This window comes from Elephantulus edwardii, unplaced genomic scaffold (genome assembly GCF_000299155.1).
Source record: "Elephantulus edwardii isolate Elephantulus edwardi_28Jun2011 unplaced genomic scaffold, EleEdw1.0 scaffold00071, whole genome shotgun sequence".
In the NCBI taxonomy this organism is placed as follows: Eukaryota; Metazoa; Chordata; class Mammalia; order Macroscelidea; family Macroscelididae; genus Elephantulus; species Elephantulus edwardii.
In genome coordinates, this window is record NW_006399821.1 from 4,500,365 (window position 1) to 4,507,403 (window position 7,039).

General features: G+C 41.9%; 1 pseudogene; it reads left to right on the forward strand.

Moving 5' to 3' along the window:
* The first annotated feature begins 3,196 nt into the window (after positions 1-3,196).
* Positions 3,197-4,006, forward strand: LOC102866216 (annotated as a pseudogene).
* Positions 4,007-7,039: the final 3,033 nt, after the last annotated feature.

The following is a 7,039-nucleotide window of genomic DNA, read 5'->3' on the forward strand; positions in this document are numbered from 1 at the left end:
GTTGACTGTGGAGCCAAGCAAACTAAAGCTGTGAACAAACTCAATCTCTTCACCATTCATCTTGATGCTGCCAACTGGTCCTTATATATATAAAATCTTCCAAAGGCATACAGGTTGAATCCACCATCTACCCCACAGGAGAAGGATGAGCAAATTTTATGCAATTTACAGCTTCTGAAAACCTGCTGAAGGGTCAGCTATGAGTCTATTCTGACTTGACAGTACATAATAACAACATATATATTATAATAATAATAATATAAAATTGAATAAAATATAAAACAGGAAGAAATAACAGGATTCCTTATGACCTAGCCTTCAAGTCTCATAATATCACTTTGTTCAAAACAAGACATCAAGATCCAACTAAATCCTAATGAGAGGAATTAAGTTGTACCTCTTGATGTGAGGTTGTTGTTGCTGCTGTTGTTGTTGTGCACTGTAGAGTCAGAATCGACTCATAGCTGACCCTTCAGCAGGTTTTTAGAGGCAGTACAAAGGTCAAGAGGAGATTGCCCATCCTTCCCCTATGCAGCAGCTGGTGGATTCAAACTGTGTGACTTTGGGTTGGCAGCTGCCTTGATATGAGTAACAAAATTAATCTACTGGGAGGGGAGGATTTGATATTGACCCTCTCTGTGCTCCTTTAGTTTACACCTTTTTCTTTTGTAAAATATACTTACCTCTTATGTATATGTTTTAGACTGCATTTAACTAATCTCAATTTGAACATGTCTTCACTGGGTATTCTGCTCAGGGTCTGTAAGACTGCCTCAAAATTTGCTAGTGATGGGGGAAATATAATAAAAAGTCCCCACCTTAACTTACCATTATCCCATTTAATTCTATCTGTTCCTTGAGCACAGATGGGACTTTCTCACTTGAGGTCAGGGTTCATCTGAAAACTTGACCCCCATGAAGTCAAAGATGGCTTATTACTGTATCTTTGTGAGTTGAGATGACTAAAATGTTAGGGAATAATTGAGGATTTATCAATCTCCATAAAGTCCATGTCCTAGTTTGGGCTTCTTTGTAATGTCATGGCCCTAGAGAAATTGGATTTACAACATGGCAGCTGATTTTAAAAAGCATACCTCCTAAGAACTTTAGGTGAGAGTTGTTTTGTTTCTAGGTTTAGAAATCACATAGTGTGACATGTTTTAGTTATAATGAGTCACAGGACCAGCTGAGATTCAAAGAGTAGGGGAGTAAGGAAGGACATCTGAGTAGCATGGCTTATTGTTAAAGCCAATTGTGGAGACTACTAAATCTAAAATGTCTGTCAGTTTGGAAAATCAACATAATTATTTTGTATGGTTGCTAAAGCTACCTATTTTTTGTTTGTTTGATTCTAATTTTTTTATTTATTTTAAAGAATGTTTACAGAGACTTTGAATTTCCATTCATTCATTGTTGCATTTTTCTCCCTGCCCACCCTTCCCCCAATTCACTCTTCTCTTTGAAAAGTAAAAGAAAAATTCTTTCATTCTTTATAATCCCTTCCCCCCAAGTCCACTCCACTATGCAGCCTTCATTCTGGACTCCTGTGGTAATAATACCTAAACATATATCACTTTTAAACAGTTCTCTCCCTCATCTGTTTCAATGCAGTATATAGAGTGTGTGAAAATTATAGAACAATATCATTTTGCTGATGAAGAGTGTCCAAAAATCAAAAGAGAATTGCCAGAAGTCCAGGCTGGGTTTAGAAGGGGTCGTGGTACTAAGGATATTGTAGCTGATATTAGATGGATCTTACCTGAAAGCAGGGACTACCAGAGGAATGTCTGTCTGTGTTTCATTGATTATGCAAAGACATTTGACTGTGAGAATCACAACAAACTGTGGCTGACTCTGAGAAGAATGGGAATCCCAGAACACTTGATCGTTCTAATGCGAAACCTATACTTGGACCAGGAGGCAGTCATCAGAACAGAGCAAGGGAACACCGTATGGTTCAAAATTGGGAAGGGTGTACGCGAGGGATGTGTCCTATCTCTATACCTTTACAACCTATATGCAGAACAGATAGTCCAGGAAGCTGGGCTCTATGAGGAGAAACATGGCATCAGGGTTGGTGGAAGATTCATCAACAATCTGTGTTTTGCAGATAACAGAACCCTGCTTACTGAACCTGAAACGCTTGCTGCAAGAAGGTCAAGGACTGAAGCCTCCAATATGGATTGAGGCTCAATATAAAGAAGACAAAGATTCTCATCACTGGCAGCATCAAGATGAATGGTGAAGAGTTTCAGATTGTTCACAGCTTTAGTTTGCTTAGCTCCACAGCCAACACTCTTGGTACCAGCAGCCAGGAAATTAAAAGATGTATTTTGATGAGAAAGTCTGCTGTTAGGGACCTCTCCAAAGTACTGAGGAACAACAATGTCACCCTAGAGACTAAGGTGTGCCTAATTTAGGCCATGGTCTTTGCAATCACTTGCATCAGAGAGCTGGACAATGACTAGAGAGGATAGAAGAATTGATGCCTTTGAGCTGTGGTGCTGGAGAAAAGTATTGAATGTACCTTGGACTGCTAATAAAACAAACAGATTCATCTTGGAGAGGGTGAAGCTAGGCTGCTCCTTGGAGGCAAGGATTCTAAGGCTTTGTCTGACATACTTTGGACATGTTGCAAGGAGGGATCAGTCCTTGGAGAAGGACATCATGCTTGGTGTAAGGAGAAATAGAATGTAAGAGGACTGTAACCTTGGGACATGGTGTGGGTCTTGCACATAGAAGTGTCTCTTCCTGGATTGGGCATCTTTCTATCAAACAACTGCTGTAGGAGTCCTCCTGAGCAGAGGAGCCTGAAGGGTCCCAGGACTACCTCACAAGACCACACGGACTGGAAAGAAAACCATTCCAAGATTGCACTGCATCTGAGGAGTCCCAAATATTTTGCGGCCTGAGATTCCGGTTCAACTGCAGTGTGAGGGCCTGTTCCAGTTTTGCCATTGTATCGAGGACCCTTCCTGAATTTTTCAGTTGCAAAGCTGCTGGACAGCTAGTTTTGCATTGCATGCTTAGACCCCTTATACCCTAAAATTGGCCTACATATTGCTTCAAATTGAAATTGTACAAAGTACAACCCAAATTTGCATCACACTGAGAACTTGGACCAGGCTTATGGCCCAAGGAGTAGGGAAAATTATGTCTTCCTGAAGTGGAAGGTCGGTGCAGAGAGGCACTGCCTATGCTGCCTTGTTTCCAGCTGCTGCGCATAGGGGGAGGTAGGGGCGGTGATCTCTATACTTTCCACGCTTCCTCTGGGGCTGGCTGTACCTACCGCTTGGGCCGCAGGGCCGACCTATGTGATGTGGCCCTGCGGCCCCAGCAGGAGCCTAGCCTCATTTCTGGGGTGCATGCGGAGCTGCACACTGAGCGCCAGGCTGATGACTGGAAGGTCAGCCTGGAGTATCACAGCAGCCAAGGAACCTTAGTCAATAATGTCTGACTCCCAAAGGGTCACAGGCTGGAGCTGAGTGATGGTGATCTCTTGACCTTTGGCCCTGAAGGTCCCCAGGAACCAGCCCCTGTGAATTTTACTTCATGTTCCAACAAGTTCGAGTCAAGCCTCAGGAATTTGCTGCCATTACCATCCCGCTGTCCCAGGGAGAAGCAGGAGCTGGGGGTGGTTTTCAGCCCATGCTCCCCTCTCGGGGGGCTCCACAACGGCCCCTTAGCACTCTCTCCTTCACCCCAAAGGCCACACTGATTCTCAACTCCATCGGCAGCCTCTGCAAGCTCCAGCCTCAGCCCTTTACCTTCTCCCGAGGTGGGGGTGGGCCCCAGGGCCTGGCCCTTTCCACTCCCCCTGGCGAAGTGGGGACCACCCTCTGCCCCACCCCCACCCCCCAGAAACCGGAGGAAATCTGCTCACCGAGTGTTGGCAGAACTGGATGATGAGAGGGGACCTCCTGAGAGCCCCCCACCCATCCTCATGGAGCCTAGGAAGAGACTCCAAGGAGAGAAAGCTCCACTGACACCCAATGGGAGGGAATGACTCCAGGGAAGGGCCCATTGCCATGGATTATGGATTCAGGGACTGCAACAGGCACTCATGGCCAAAGGTGACAGAAGACGTGTTTTCCTGCCAAAGAGACTCCCTTCAAGAAGTTATAGTTACCAATGTCATGGATCAATTTTGTGTATGCATTATTGAATGGGAAATTAATCTGTGCTAACCTTCACCTAAATAAAAATAAAATTACTTCTTTAAACACTTAAAAAAAAAGTGTCTCCAGAATGAAGATTGCAAGAAGCTCTCATGAGGCTCTCTGAGAAAGAGGACTGCAAGCAGTTGGCATACATCTTGAGACACTCATTCCTTTGAGAGTAGAAGCAAATGTTCCTGCTCTTGATAAATTTGTTGCAAATGTAAGAAAGCACAGTTTATGAATACAAAGAAGTCTTTCTTGAATGTGTATGTCTTGTATCTATCTATGTATTTGGCTCATACAGGCCCTACGAAGTAATCCTTAAAGTTTCCATTTCTTTGTTTCTGAATGCTAATAAAAGAAGGGGTTTTAAAGTTTCTTGGCGCTATTAGCCTGAGAGAGCTTTAGCTTTCTACATTGTGCTTTGCTAGTCTTCCTTTGGCTCTGCCCACGAGAAACAACACTTGGGAGGGTGAAGGGACAGCGCAGGAGTGGAGGACCTTCTATGAGGTTGATTGATTCAGTGACTGGAATAATAATGGTGTGTCAGAGACAGTGAGAATGGCACAGGACAGAGAAGGGTTTAGGGCTGTTGTCCACAGCATCGCCATGAGTCACAAGTGACTCAATGGCACATAACAACAACAGCAACATACATTTTTTATTCCCTCTTTCTCAATCTCCCCTCAACCGCTACATCAGTCCTATTTACAGTAGTGGCACTATGCAATATTTGTCCTTTTATGACTGAGATATTTCACTCAGCATAATGTTCTCCAGGGTTATTCATTTTGTATATTATTTCATGAGTTTTTTGTTTTTCAAAGCAGCAGAGTATTCCATTGTGTGACTATACTAGAGTTTCTCTATCTGTTTGTTGATGGGCACTTAGGTTGTTTCCAACTCTGCTTTTGTGAACAAAGTAGCAATAAACATGGGTGTGCATGTATCTGTTTGTGTGGCAGTTATGGTTTCCTTAGGGTGTATTCCCAGTAGTGGAATTACTGGGTCAAATGGTATTTCTATTTGCAACTTTTTGAGAAAGCACCTTACTGCCTTCCCTAGTGGTTGCACCATTTTACAATCCCACCAACAGTGAATAAGGCTTCCAGTTTCTCTGCAACCTTGTCAACATTTGATAGTTGTTGCTCTGTTAAATTGTGCTATTCTTACTGGGGTGAGATGATATTTCATCATTTGATTGTTGTTTTGATTTGCATCTCTCTTAGAGCTAGGGACTTGGAACATTTCTTAATATGATTGCTTGCCATCTGAATGTCTTCTTTGGTGAAGTGTCTGTTCATATCCTGTTTTTCAATTGGGTTATTTACCTTTATCTTGTGGTGCAGAAGCTACCTCATACAGTAGTGTTACTTAGAACAATATATAAGTTCTAGGTACAATATTTTAATAAGTATTCCATACTATTTTGATTTATTATCAACATGTTATTTTATAAAACCTGTCATCAAGAATGCACACTTACACTGGAATTATCCAACAAACATAAAGTCTGGGGTGTACATTGTCTATAATTTCTTATGTCTCAAAATTTATGAAGGCAGAACTTATCACAAGATAAAGTCTTCAGGGGGCTTCAGGAAAGGTTTTTCATCCTGAAAGAGGTGAAACTCACCATTCTGCTTTTGGTGCTGTTTTGTGAGGGTATGGTGTTGACATAGCAGCAGAAATCTGTGGCTATGTGAGAAAGTCAAAGTATTGTCAAGATCCCCACTCAGAATCCAGATATAAGTGAAATATATTATAATCGACCTTGAAATGTATTACCTCCACAGTTCTTGCTATGTTGGCTCCTTATTTCTTTTAAGTCACTTTAATTGGATATTGTTTCTAGCAACTCAACGCAATGCATCTCTGTAGGCCATCAAATCATAGAGAGAACAGAGCCTGGCAGTCAAAGTAGAAATACTCAATGATGATCTCTAAGAAGAACATATTTTGCTAGGGGAAGTTGGGGATTTGAGAGGATTATTGGTTGGCATTCCACCCAGAAGTTAGGTGACTTGACAAAACAAGTGTCTTGGGTGTTTTCCTTTTCATTCACTTTCTTTCTATCACCAAAGCCTTAAAACTACTTCCTTTTTCTAATCCTGGATTGATGTAAAGGGGGGGCAAAAGCCAGAATAATTTTTAGATAATTCATCCATGATTATCCAAAACCTCATGCTGTCTCTATCATTCTATAAATGACTACTAAACTCAGAATGAGTCAAATGACATTTTGTGCGGTGGTTACTGTGAAGCTACTAACAAGTTAATATGTCAATGAGTGTGAGGGGCCCTTGCATGGAAGACTCACATTAATAGTGCTGACAGTAAAACTGAGAAGCATCTAAAGCAAGATTGACGGAGCTATGTGGGCCTGAAGTATTGCATATTGCATTGCTAACCAAAAAGTTTGAAGTCTGAATTCACCGGCATTTTGTGGGAGAACAAAAAGTCTTCTCCTGAAAAATCCGAATAAACTTGAATTAATGTCAGAATGGGAGTTGTTAAATGCCATCAAGTTGACTCCAACTTATAGCACCTAAGTACAACAAACAAAACTTTATCTGATCCTGTGCCATCATCACAAGTTCTGAAGTTTTGCTGTACTCAAACCCATTGTTGCAGTCACTGTGTCAATTCATCTTCTTTAGGATATTCCTCTCCCTGTCTGATCCTTTACGTTTCCAAACATGATATCCTTTTCTGGGGCCTAAGTTCTCCTGACAACATACTGTGTGTGTGTGTGTGTGTGTGTGTGTGTGTGTGTGTGTATGTATCAGAATCATCCCAGGAACAGGTTTGAGGCCTTGAACACTAATGAGCGAAGACCAGATGAGTTGTGGGAGGATGTCAAAGATATCATTCAGGAA